Source organism: Echinococcus granulosus (genome assembly GCF_000524195.1).
Source record: "Echinococcus granulosus chromosome Unknown EG_S00282, whole genome shotgun sequence".
Lineage (NCBI taxonomy): Eukaryota > Metazoa > Platyhelminthes > Cestoda > Cyclophyllidea > Taeniidae > Echinococcus > Echinococcus granulosus.
In genome coordinates, this window is record NW_020170662.1 from 3,688 (window position 1) to 5,124 (window position 1,437).

Here is a 1,437-nt window from a genome sequence, read left to right on the forward strand (position 1 = left end):
TTATCAAATGCAGTATTTTTCAAAATTTGCAGTTTTGTGTATTTTTTGCATTCCTTGGATCCTATGCATATTGAACTATATCTTACAATTATAGTCTTTTATTGCTGTATTTATATCGGAAGGCATTACTTGTTAATTAGTCCCTATTTAAATACATGTCTTATTTGATATTCATATTCTCATGAGTTTTTACGCAATAAGGCATAGAGAAAAGTATTTTTGCTTATAAGATAGTGTTAACACTGAACGTTTTGTCTGGATTTTTGTAATTTTTAGCAGTTGTCATAAAATCGCTTGGTCTAGACTGGAAGAATAAAATTAATTACGAAAAGTTCTTGTTAAATTTACCCAATATTGTCTATATGCATTGGCAATTTTTTACCTTTACTTTATCGTTAGCCTCTTCCAGTGGCTAAAGATTTGTCGTGATGTTTCGTGGCTGTGTAAAACGGTTCTGGTAACTTTGTTAAAATGCTTTGCTTTCATCGTTTTTGAATGTGTGGACGCAGCTTCACCTAATATGGCGACGAACGTCAAGGAGCCAGAGACCGGTGCTGTCCACCTCATTGGTCAGTCAGTGACGATTGCGGATATAAAAGCTATTATTCTGCACAACTAATACATGACATGGGTAAAAGGTCCAATCAAACAGAGCTATCTCATCTGCGCTAACTGCAGATTCACGTTCCCTCAGTGTGCTACACCCTGAACCAAATTATATTCCCATTTTGGCACACAGCTCACAATTAACGATAAATTTGTTATATTTACTCCTTTTTGTCTTTGCAAATAATTGAAGATCATTTCAATTTGCTTAAAGTTGTCGGGCGAGAAAATTCTTAAGTGCAAATATTCTGGTCCCGATTATTCTGCTGGATCAGCACAATAACAAGAACTATATTTTCTTGCATTCGCGTGGATGTGACGATGAGTGCAGTTGCCTAATTGATTAGGAGAAAGTGCTGAGCAATTATTAGCACCACATGGCATTGTTTTGTGTTTACCGTCATTTGAAACCCAAAAACAGACCGGAATATATTTGTTTCTGATGTTACATCTGGTATACTTTGACGGATGTTTGAAGAACAATAAGCTGGAAATTGGGCCTTGATGTTACTCCATACCTTGGTCAGGTAAGAATTGGCTTTATTTAGTGTGTTAGTGTATTGTTTTGTGAGTCCTAATTGTCTCGGTTTGCGGGTTTTAGGAAAGGCATCGCTATTACCTTTCTTCCCACTATCTTTTCACAATTGCATTTTAACATTGGCTTTATTCCAACTGTTATAGTATTCGTTTTATAGAATATATCAAATAAAGCTGCAGCACCCAGGGCAAGCGTACTTGGGCGCCCTCTTCTCTGTCAGCGAAGTGAACCACATCTACAACTTTAGCAATCGTGATTTTAACAAACACAAGCCGGAATGGTAAGTATTCTTT